The sequence below is a fragment of the Pseudopodoces humilis genome, chromosome 5 (assembly GCF_049639895.1).
Source record: "Pseudopodoces humilis isolate 2021_Gansu_Grassland_sample_001 chromosome 5, ASM4963989v1, whole genome shotgun sequence".
Taxonomy (NCBI): Eukaryota; Metazoa; Chordata; class Aves; order Passeriformes; family Paridae; genus Pseudopodoces; species Pseudopodoces humilis.
The window spans coordinates 60,030,562-60,043,101 of NC_142204.1; positions in this window are offsets into that span (position 1 = coordinate 60,030,562).

Sequence of the window (12,540 nt, forward strand, 5' to 3'; positions counted from 1 at the left end):
ACCTTAAATTCCTATGTTAAAATCACTTGTTTACTACTTTTCAAACTGCATTAAAGTTGTATTGGTTTTGTATTCGTGTTTCTAAAGAAAGCTCTCTTGGGACATATTTCTTCCCTTGCATTGCTCTGCTTTTTCTAGTCTCATGTTTCACCCCAGTAATTTCTCTGTGTAATAACTGTTGTGTCTGCTGCTTGTTACGCTCCTGTTGTTGCTCACCTGTATGTGAGCACCTTTATCACAGACTGGGATGTATATGTTTTTAAAAAAACATTAAAATCCAAGTAAAAATTAAAAGAATTCCAGTTAAGTACAGCTGATACTTTAGTTAAGTAAGGTATTTACTAAAAATGTAATAAATAAAGCTGACTTTTTTTTAAGGCTATTTTAATGTTTGAAAGCTAATGTTTTAAAATAAATTGTTCTTCTCTATAAATTGTGGTTTACATTTATGGTCATGACATAATTCATGTCATACTGTTTCAAAAAAGATTATGTAGAACTAAAAACTGTTCAAAGAAAGAGGTAGTAAAGGTGATTGAGGATATTGGGCAGCTTAATTTATGACTAGTACATTTTAGATATGTAAAGCTGATTAAGGAGCATTTTGATATGCCTAAAAATCATAACAGGCATAGAAAGGGAAGAAGAAATAACTTGCCTTTATTCCTTACAAAACAATGGTGTTCAAAGAATGACTAAAGTGAAGAAAACCTCAACCCAACTTCTTTTTGTACAGTACAAGAGAAAAAATGTGGCTTTGCAATATGTTGTAGAGTCCAAGCTAAAGGTGGGTTTAAGAAGGATAAGACTGCTAACCAGAACCATCAGTAGTTTTTAAGAATGCTATTGTCAGTGCAGTGTGATTTTCCAAGCCTCTGTTTGCTTAAGACCTGTCAAGCAAATTTGTCGTAATACAGAGTGAGCATCCACTTGTATGCTCATCTCAAAGCATATGTTTCTGGCACCCAGTGGTATAATACTGGCCTAAGTATGTGTTTGACCTAAATTAGTGTGGCAGCCCTTAGATTTTCAAGGCCACCTCTGTGGATCACTTGCAGCATCTGACAGTATTCACAAGCCCGAGAGCATCTGTGAGCCTGGATCCAAACAGGGTGGTTCACTTGTGTACCTGGATCAGGAGGGAGCCGTGAAACTGGAGTTAGCTCCTAAATCTGAATGTACAGTGAATTAGTAAAGGTGTATTAGAGCTTTCATGCCCCAGAACAGGAAGGTTATGGTGATAGGATGAGGAAGCTTTCCAGGGAGTGAAAAACGCTGAAGGAATGGGCATGCTTGAAATGCTACTTTCCTGTAGGCTTTGATGCCATCTGCAGGTCTGAATTTGATGCCAAAATGAGCCTGGGATTGCTTTAAAGTTGTGAATCTAAGAATTCAGATTATTTCCTCAGTTGTAACTTTAAAATAAAGTTTAAGTTCTTATGTAACTGTTCAACAGTTAGCTCACCTGTGAAGTACGAGTTAAGACACCTCAGGAGTTTCAAGTTTCTTATTTCAACCTGCCATGTGCAAGTGTCAATCATAAGATTATAGGCCATGCTAGACTTTAGTGTGTAAGGGATGGCCAGTCACTTCTGCAGAATAATCAAGAGCAACAGACTGATGGAGTTGGAAGGGAGTGATTAAAAGGGAAGCATTGCTATCAAGTTTCACTAATACACAGGTATCAGCATGTTGCTTGACTGCTGCCAGGTAACTCTGAGTTACAAAACAAACACATGGTGGTTTGATTAGAATGAGGCTGTATGGGTCATTAAAAGATTTTTCTTTTTAGTGCAGTGATCACAGTTTAGCATTTTTATGAAAGAGTGCACCCTGAGAAGATCAGAGGCTTAAGCTTTCTTTCAAGTTCCCTTCCTTGGTGTCAGAAGGCACAGTATGACAGATCCCTTTTGCCAGGACCTACTCCCAGGTGAATGTTGTAAAGTGTCAGGGAAACCTGCATACAACCAGGAGCTTCATGATACTATTATGAGTTCTGGCTCAAAAGAATAAAATTAATCTTCATGGATAATAGTATCTGAAAAAGAATTCTTTTTTTAAGGTAGCCTATTGCTTGAGGTGACCTGTTTTGTGTATTAGTAACACAGTGTTTCAGCACATGTTGGTGTCTGAGTCCATGATGCTGGTTCCCAGACATCTAATCAAATGCCACTCAAATACTCTTAGAGCATTGCCTCTCTTTTTCAAGTTAGAGATTTTAATGTCTATTTGTTTGTTTCCCAGTAATCTTTTCTATGTAGTAACTTGTAAGCTGGATTGTGTCAACAGTGTTGAGAAGATGACACGCAGATTTTGGTAGTTGCTTCCATGCTCTGCGTTTCAGAGACACTCTTTAATCAGGAATGGTAAGTGCTGGGAATTGGGAGCTCTGTGATGAGCTCAGCAATGTTGTTGTGGGCTGACATAATTTGGACACACCAGCCAGTCAAGGCTTTTGGAGAAGCTGGATATGAAAACACAATTTGTGAATCTCAGGTGGACTTAAAATGTGAGATAAAGCTACACTGAGGCTACTGCTGTATTTTAGATGACCAGATACCTGTTACATAACTGCTTCAGTGTTCAGTATGGATCAGTTACTTTCAAGTGCTGCATTCTTGCTGCTAATCCAAGTTGTTTTGCAAATCCAGCTTTTAAAAACAAGGTTGAAACTATTTATTCCAATAGACAGTACCTTCATTTGTCTAAAGCAAGTGTTGTTGAGAATTGGTCAGTTTATCTAAAAATGTTGCAACAAAGTTTGACAAATTTTTTACATATTGTATAAGAAACATGGTGCAGGAAATAAAATTATTTATCCTGTTCTTCTAATGGAAAAGTAGTATACTTGTATTTTCTAATGTTTATTTCTGAAGCCAGAAAATCAGTTTTGTGTAATGAGAATATTTGTCTTGGGAATAAAGATGTTACTCTTTCAAAATTATCATTTTGATCTAATTTTGTGTTTCCAGAGTGACTCTCCGTGGCTTGTGTCTCACAGGGTGTGCCATATCTTGTCCTAATTGTAGCATTATGAAAACTTGAGATAAAGTAGATCAGACTGTCTCGTTTTCTACTTGTACCTTCTCTGCAGGAGCTGCTTGTCTTAATCCTTTACTTGTGCTTTGCCATGCCAGTGAAAACAGAGAATTGTTAATAGCTGCAACTAAAAGTAACATTAAAATAAACTACAGCTGATATTTATATTGAAGCAAAACCACAGGTTTGTTTTGAAAGTTTTGCTGTTTTCATTATAGTTTTTTCTATACCTCAGAGTGTGGGATCACTGTATCTATCAGTGTCTGGTGAGTGGAATTAATTTCATAGTTTAAATTCTAGGCCTTCCTTAATGGATTTGTCTGACATTCTGCCTTTGCAAATGATGAAAAAGGAACATGATAACTTGGGGGCTATACAGGTAAAAAGGAATAATTCACTCTTCTAAGTGTGCTGCAATCTGAGCTAAACAATTTGACATATTTGCATTGTTATGCTCCTTTCCCACTTTAAAACAATTAACATTTTAGATAAGTATGTTAAGTAGTAAAGCCACTTTAAAAATAAAACTATGAAAATGTAAAAGAAGGTCCTTTTATGATGGTTTTAACACCCGAAAGTTAAGTATCAGCAAATAATTATCTTTTCAATTTATTTCTGAGATGCACAGATTGCTAAGAATCACTTTATCTGATTTCTTCTAGTGGGAATTTTTATGGAGGACATGCATTTAAGTAGAAGAATTTGACTGAAATTTTAAATCAGAAAGTGGCATTATATATATGTTGACAGTGTCCCCCTTAAATCTATACACGGTGTTTAATTATGGCAAAAATAATAAAAACAATGCAAGAGTTAGCTAAAACTTAAAAGAGCAAACCAGACCTCATGGGACCTCTGTGAGTTGTTTCTTAACATCAGGATCTGATGGGCAAAGTGCAGAGAACATGCTTGTCCTGTTGGTTTATTCAGAATGTTTTTAAGACCTAGTGATGTTAATATGCAAGGGCAATGGAACTGAATATATGCCAGCTTCTTCCTAATTACAGTTCACAGCTCAACATATTAAGTTGAATTGAAACTGTGAATAGTTTAAATTACTGTGTTAAACTCTGAACTGTGGTGCACCAGATACTGGCATGTTTGACTTAGCAATGATTGCTGCAAAGCAGCAATATCCAGTAAGAAGAATCTTAATTCTCAGAGTCTGCTTTTCAAAGTGTTTCTCAGATTTTGGTCGGAGTGGTATTTCAATGTTGATGCCATGAAATTTACATTGGTAATAAAGGAGCTGCTTCAAAATAATACTACAGAGCTAAGCAAAAGATTTTATTGCTTTTTGGTGCTTGTATCCTTAATTGATTTTTTTCTCCACAGTTTGTGTCAATTCTGACAATTATTTTTGAAAAAATGTTATACTTCCTACTTCATGGTTGATTTGCATTGGTATAATAAGTAATTGTTTGCAATTGCATTGGTAATAAGTAATAGTTACATATGTGCATGTACATAAAGTACTGCCTTTACATAAGAAACTTAATTTGGGAGTCTTTAAATATAATTTAAACTCAGTAGATAAAGTTGCTTTAGTCTCATAGCAGGGATGAAGTGTGTAATCTCTTAGTGTTCCAGGAGAGGCTGAAAATCACAAAGTAGAAAAATTGGTCCCCTCTCACTTCTTTGCCTAGTATTATCACCTTTCCTCTTTGGTTTGCTTCTTGTGGTGTTCTCATCAATGTGTGGCAATTACAAACAAGTGAAATAAAAAGGAGCAAGCTTCCTTGCTTTTAAGATGATAAATGGTTTCCTTCAAACTGAATTATTATAGATCACATGGAAATAAAACCTAATCAAGAACTAAATGCATATTCACCCCATTTCACAGGATAAAATATAATTTTGGCTTTTATCAGCAGAAATGGAAAGCACCGAAGGCCCTATATGCTGCCAGTAAATAGAATATACCTAGAATACCAGAATGAAGAGTCAGTGAGCATATAGTGACAGATATCTTAGAAAATATACATGAATCTAAAGGGGGAGGGGGTGTTTGGAGAAAGGAAATAGAAGACAGGGCAGAGCCAGAGTAAGGGGACTGTTACTTCAGCAGAAGATGGAAAGATTAATGTACAATGTAGGGTTTCAGTGATGGGGAAAAAATGTGCATGCGCTTCAGTTAACGTGAGCAGGCACCCAAAGTGCTCTAATAAGTCTGTGAAATTTGGAAATGGAAACCTGGTGAGGTGAAGAGAACATGTCTTTGTGTTTGTGTGAATAAAATGGCTTGCTATTTCCCCTCTGAGTAACACATTCCCTTATTTACAGGGTGATAAATTAATTCTGAACTCACTCTTCTTCATGGAGGCTGGGGAGGAGTGAATCTTTTCCAGCTGTGTGCTTTCTCAGCCTGAAGTTCTTCACTGCTTGTCTCCCATGTTTGCAGCATGAACTGCACCCACCAGCTGCTGAGATATTCTATTAATGCAGTTTGGACATGTATTCCTCTGCAGGTTAAATAGCTGCTAATGCATCCATCTGTACCTGCCCTTCCAAATCTTGGAGTATCTCCTCACTGCTTTTTTGTACCCAGGTTTTAGAGAGGTTGCTAGGAAGTCTTAAAGGTCCAACCAAATAATTACTGACAGCTGAGTTACAATGATACCTGTATTTGTTTCCACTTGCTTACAGATTAAATGATACATGCCCAAACTTTGTAGTACCTGCTCTTTCTCCTGTGCTGTGCCTACCCTTCTGGGATGGATGCTTTCTTTTGGGAGAAGGGAGGGATATTGCCAGTCATCAGCCTCCTGGCCCTGCTGAGCGGTCTATGAACTTGATGTTTGTAGCTTTTTACTCCTTATTCTGGAATCTATTGGAATATTTTTTATGTGATTCTGCAGGTTGTGTCCGTGCTGCCTTGTGAATCCATGTTGCAATCTATGTCAGGCCATCCAGATTTACTATATAATGGTATATTTTACATCAGTTTGATGCTTGTTCTTTGTTACTTCTGTGAGTGGCTTTGCCCAGCTCCTAGGCTGCAGTTCTGCAGCCAGCAGCTGACCACTGATGAGGTGTTTTCAGCCCCAAGTGTCTGTATCATCCTGTCACATTCTAGTCCCCTGCAGTGGTTCCATATCTTGAACCCTCTATATTGCCTGTATAAACAGCAGTGTGGCAGCAGGACCAGGGCAGGGATTGTCCCCCTGCACTCAGCGCTGGTGAGGCCACAGCTCAAATCCTGTGTTTGGTTTTGGGCCCTCACTACAAGAATGATTTTGAGGGGCTGGAGCGAGTCCAGAGAAGGGCAGCAGAGCTGGGGAAGGGTCTGGAGCACCAGTCTGTTGAGGAGAGGCTGAGGGAGCTGGGGGTGTTCAGCCTGGAGAAAAGGAGGCTCAGGGTGTGCCCTTATCACACTCTGCAGCTGCCTGGCAGGAGGGTGTGGGGAGGTGGGAGTTGGCCTCAAGTTGCATCAGGGGAGGCTTAGATTGGGTATCTGGTGATGTTTCTTCACTGAAGGGATGGTCAGATTGCCAAAGGAAAGGAATGCCCACTGAAGTGATGGAATCACTGCCTCTGGAAGCGTTCAAAAGGCATGTGGATGTGGCACTTAGCGACATGGTTTAGTGGTGACCATGGTGATGCTAACTTAATGGTTCCAGTTGATGATCTTAAAGGTCTTTTCCAAACAAAACCATATAATTATATGAAATAATAATAATAGAAAAGCTGCATAAATACTAATTGTCTAGTTTTTCTTTTCTCTTATAATTGAGATGCACTTGCCAGCATAATTGTTTTGAAAGTTGTTTTCCCTTATATTAGGACTTGTTCTGCATTTTATTTTCTGTATTTAGGGTATTCAGCTCATCTTGACATAAAACATACAACAGCAGACCTACATTAAACTGAAAACTAGAGAGATGGGAAATATGTTCCTCTTTGCTATTTTATATTCAAGAAAGTGAAAAAAGGAAGCTTTATACATAGATTTTCATAGTGGTACTTCCCCTCTGGAATTATGTGTTTGGAGAGTTTTTCAGTAATGCATTATTACATAACATAAACCTAATGATTTTATTATGCTGTTTTATTCTGGCCATAGAAATAATTTTATTTTGAGGAGTATGTGCTACCTTAGGCTTGGTTCTATACGTAGTCCTTGGGGATTGCCTTTGTTTTGGGTGGAAAGCAGAATTAGATATTTCTGTACTGGTGAAAAACCACATCTGATGGGTCTTGGGAAAATTATTGTAGATGTTGATGTTCTGCTGGTTTTTATGATTGTTTAATATTGCTGAAACAGGCCGCTAGGTGGCAATATCAATTAAAAAATTTCCAATACATGCGATTCAAGTTGTTATCTAAAATGGGGCACTAAGGAGTAGGTTTGATTAAAGTGAAAACATTACAACTTGTATGCAAAATTTTCTTGATTTAGAGAGGAAGTGTTCTGCCAAAGCGCTTGGTGTAGGTGATTGGTGACTGAGGACAGCTGGGTGTATTTGCTTGGGTAGAGAGCAAATTTTTTGTATTTCTGCAGTATTTGTTAGACACTTGCAAAGGTGAACTATTATCATCCTGCTTCTTGATGAAACTTGTTTTAACCTAGCAGTTAGAATCAGTTGGGTTGTATCAGTGTTTACTTGGGAAACAGATCTGTACTGGTGTGAACATGAAACATTTCAAACTACTTACTTTAAAATCAATGTGAATTTACTTATGGCTGTGGGTGAAATCATGAAATATTTAATTGTCTGTTGCAAGTAGATACTTATTAATGGATGTGCTGATTATATCATCTTTGGTGTGGGTGCCACTGTATAGCACACAGGCTGGGTTTGTATGCAAGAGAGAAGAGTGACGAGACTTGCACCTCTAAGCACATACAGAAGCCATATCCCATGTCACAGGGCTTATCTTATCAGAGGTGCCTGGTCCTTTTATTTAGATATGTGTATCTTTTTGCAGTATCTTTATTGAAGATGCTTTTGCTGGTGTTCCAGCTCAAGCTCTTGTTTTGGTTATTACTTTGGGAATATGTACAATGAAATTGCTGGCGTGTGGTAACAGTGGCTTTTCTGCTTCGGTGTGGTTTTACTGGAGCTCCTGTCTGCCTGCTCCATCCTGCCTATACCACTCCACATGCATTTTTGAAACATCTGTGTAGTAAGCTGTGCTCTCATTAGGCTTTATTCCTGGGTGCTTTAGCTTTTTGGGGTTTGTTTGCAGTGCTTTGTTCTGTCAGAAATGGGTGTGTGGCATGTGACCCTGCTGTGGCCCTTGGGTATTTTTGAGGTGGTAGTGCTGTCTATTGCTTTAATACTTAATTTTTATTTTGTTAGGACTGACAATCTCATTTTATCAGGCAGTGGCTAGAGGAGCTAATTTATCTTGGAGTGATTTATATTTTGCCTTTGTTCTGTTTGTCTGCTGTGCATTAGGGTTTTGCAGTGACTGTGCTTCTTGGTCCTTATGTCATGCAATTTCTCCTCATCTGCTTCTGATGCGGTTGATACAGCACAAGCATTCCCTTCAAGTTCTGGTTTGCAAGTGGTGTTGAAAATTCTTGATTTGATGGTCTTTGTGCCCAGTAAACTCTGTCATAGATCACACTGGACTGCTTGTTAGGTTGTGAGTGGCGCTTCTTAAAGTCAGTGGTAGTGTTCTCATAAGTTGCTATGTTTAGTATATGAGGTCTAGGCAATTAAAGATTGAGCCCTTAAGGACTGGATTTTTTGGTGTTTTTTTTTTTGTTTGTTTTGTTTGTTTGTTTTTGTTTTTTATTGTTTGTTTGCTTGTTTAAGTCTTTTTGCAGGTTTAACTTGAGCTTCTTTTCCATTTTCTTTTTAAGGTAAGTAATTACATCATACATGGTGGTATTGTCGCCCTAATGTGGTTCTCTGCATGCACTGCCTCTGTAAGAGTAGATAGTTTAATCATACTGTATTACAGTAGACATTTAAACACTACTGGGATAGAAGGAAAGTATTTTCAAAACTTTATATTATGGTAAGACCTATGCCTGTAGAGCCTGCTGCTATTAAGGTTTTTTTTAAGTTTAGTAATTTATAATTTATGCACTACACTGTTAGAAGCTGTGTAGAAAGTGCTTCATGGTTATGGGCTGTTTTAGGTATAGGGATCAGTAAAGCCACATCGATATTGTATCTGGGATAACTGAGCAGGGAATATAAACGCTAAATTCACTGAGCAGGCAAAATGAGTTGGCAAATGCTGTTAAAAGTTTTTAGACTGTGATCCAGAGTCCAATGCTGACTTTCTTGCTGTTTTGCCTCTTACTGTGGTATTCATTGTTGCATGTTTCTGTAGGTGAAGCATCCTAACAATTTTATGTTTGAGGTGGCCTATGTTAATGCAAGGCAGAAACTTGCCTATATTATATATTAGAGTGTATTTTCTGTGTCAATTTTGAATCCTGGTGGTATTTGTTCTACTACAAAGAAACACTTGTAATTCTCTCGGCTGTCCTTTTTCTCAGGGTGTATTGTATCCAAAAATAATGTTATGTCATTGCTGCTTAACAGTTTTTCTTCCAGGTGTGGCATGTACTTTGCACAATGTGTCTGTGCCCTCCTGGCATTCTTGTTCTGACTGCTTGGCTTTCTGATGGTCTGTTGTCTGTGTTACCACAGGCTTACCATATCTGAGTCTTTTCAAATGGGTCTCCTTTAACAGTTTTCGAGTACTTTTCTGTGATTTTCTACGTTAGTGTTGCTCCCTCGCATCTTCAGGCAGCTCCTGGTTCTATAGGGACAAGGACAGCCATAACACAATATTCCTTGTACTTCAGTGCCATCGTGCCTTCCTTGTTGTGATTTCTTTTTTTTATATTTGAATTATACTTAATTTGAATTTTTTTTTCTGTTGGGGAATCCTATTAAGAGTGAGTACTGAAAGCTTTTGTTCTTGTAAAAGCTGGGTTGTCTCTTACTGATTTCAGCTGGGTTAATCAGTAGGCAGGTCCCTGATCACGTTTATGTCTGGGGGAGCATTTTTTCCTTTAGAAACAAGAATCCTCGAGTAAGTCTAAAAACCCAAAAACATAGCAAAAGCCAACAGATGAACTGCTGGAACTACCTGTCTCAGCAGGTATCCTATCAGGATTGGTGCTCTGTAGACAGCCCTGTGCTTTTGTCTTAAGATGCATAAGAAAGTGGGATGCTTTGTGGAACGTCTTTTTTTTTTGTCTGCATCACATGCTGCAAATGCTAGCTTTAATTTCCTTAATTTAAGATAATTTTAACTTTTTTTTTTTTTTTGCAGTGCTTTCCAGTTTAAAGTTTGTAGATTGCTCATGCTTTTAATGTTTTTTTTCCCTATGCAAATAACAATTTTGTTATTTTTCCCTTCTGCTTCTTGAAGATAGTAAATTCTGTAGGTGTGCCCTTGGTTTTTGTCTCCCAGTGATCCAGCAAAACATCCTGATTTTGTGTCTAGCAGCAATACAGCCCGGGGGAGGAGGGACTGCAGGCTCTTCTGCAGGGAGGGAGATGTGGCTGCTGGGAAGGAGGAGATCCTTGAAAGCAGCACAGGTTGAACACTCAGCACCCAAGCTAATTGATCTGCTGTTTCTTTAGAATCACCTGAAGTGTGAAAAGTAGTTCACTGCTTCTTCCTGTTCACTTCCTTCTACCTTATGATTTATGCTCAGGAGCTGGTGCCAGTATGTGTGTGTTTGTAGATCCTGAAATAAAGTATTTCTGGTTCATCTGTCTTCCAGTGGCTCCCTAATTTGACATGACAGGCAGGGAAAAATGATTTGCTGTGACTTTGCAGAACTACAAAAAATACAAAGTTGACAATGAGTTTTGGTGGTGGTCTGAGGAATTTTGGAAGATGACAGTGGTCTTTGCTCCAAAATGATCTGAATCCATCTGCTCCCCATGTGGATTTTCATTCCTATTCAGTACTGCATGCTTTTGAGAAATGGATTCAGCAAAGTAGGGATCTGTTTTTGATAGCTGCAATACGAAAACATTTATTTGTGTGTAGTAGAGTTATTTTCTTTACTTGTTTTTATTTTTACTTTGTAAAAGAGCAAATACAATGCAGTTTGGCTACAGGGCTCATTTAGTTAAACCCTGAATACAAACTTAAATAGTGTTCCTATTGTATTGAGTTTTCTCCTGTATGTTTATGTTGTCTCAGGGAAATGATCCAAGTAGCCTAGGCCCAAGATCTTGTATTGAAAAATAAAAAATAACCAAGTTATATGCTGCAAAATGTATTGTGTTCCCATTATATTAAGCTTTGTTTCCATTTGTGTCCAAGTAATTATCTGTTTACAAGCTACCTGTTGCCTTTTGCTTCATTACCTGCAATAAAAGGTGACTGCTGTGTCTAATATGAATGAAGATTAACATATCATTTATACAGCTCTTTATAAGTCATGTTTACATGACATACAGTTCAAATCTTAGCTGGCTAAGCAGCTGCTTATCTATGTGCTTATGAACAATTTGAACGTAAACACAAATAGTAAAGGGAAGTCAGTTCCACAACCACAGGAAAAAAAAAAACCTGTACCTTTTAATACCCTCTGGTGCATTTTAATTTTTTTAATTTTTTTTTTCTTTTCTTAATCCTCCCACAAAGGTTTGGCAGTTCTGTCAGCAAGCTTCAGAATACTGGCCATCAGTCGTCTGCATGCTTGGGTAGACCTCTTTCCTACTTGGGTTTGTATTGCATGACTGATAAAATCAGTCAAAAATGCACTATTTAGAATGTTTCACAGAATTTGATATTTTGTAGTTTGTTACTAGGAGCTTGGGGACTATACAATAAAAATACAACTGTCCTTGTAACTACCATGATATACTACACAGCCTAATTTTTTAACTTGAATAAGAAGCAACTTAAGAAGTGTGCTGCTCTGAGATAGGTGAAAAGTCTCACCTGTTGTCCTGTTCAGATTTTCTGGGAGTGCTGTCCTCTTCTACAATGAGGTTTTCTTTGAGCAAGACTTTTGTTTTTATTCTTCAGTATAGAAATCACATTTTCCTTTGGTGTATTTAAGAGCTAAGAGGGCAGTGGCTTATGCTTTTGTGTAAAATAGTCTGTGAAGTAAAAGGGGTCTCACTTGTTCATGCTGTGGTAGGTTTAAAATACTATTTCAATTTGCTTTAAACTGCATCAGCTAATGTAACTGTCTCCATGTTAGCATATTAAGGGGCTATCATGTGCATATAGATGAGTCCTAGACTGAAAATAGTAGTGAATACTAGAATACCTATATTTGTAACTTCTAAGTACAAGGTAGTATTCCAGAGAAGTTGAGAGTTTCAAAATCTTCCAGGGACCTAACAGGCTTTGCAGGCAACAACTTTTTCTACACTAGTCTTAAAACTACCAATCAGGAGATTGGGGTCTCAAAGACAAACCATGAAAATGCATTGGAATTGCCTGCTGAGCAAAGAGGCTGAATTAACACCTCTGGTTTGGGCATGTGTCAGAGTTTTGCTGTCCTGTGTCAGGAAGGTGTATTTGAAGGGTGTTGGAGAAGCTTACAGTAACTGGAGT